A 214-nucleotide genomic window follows, 5' to 3' on the forward strand; every position below is an offset into this window, starting at 1 on the left:
ATGACGGCATCCTCCAAATAGCAGCAGCTGAGCTGAAACGCTGCTCTCCTCCCTTTTGTGCCCCGTTTTCCGATTATTTTTTGTCGGGGGGATTTTAAGGCAAATTAAATTTAAATAATATTTTAAAATTATTTCTTGCTTTTTCGTTTTGCTTCTGATCTCCTGCCCACTCTCTCTCCCCACCCCCAGCGATGCCAGGGTTGGGACCGGCAGG

Source organism: Mesitornis unicolor, unplaced genomic scaffold, assembly GCF_000695765.1.
Source record: "Mesitornis unicolor isolate BGI_N332 unplaced genomic scaffold, ASM69576v1 scaffold27937, whole genome shotgun sequence".
NCBI classification, from domain to species: Eukaryota; Metazoa; Chordata; class Aves; order Mesitornithiformes; family Mesitornithidae; genus Mesitornis; species Mesitornis unicolor.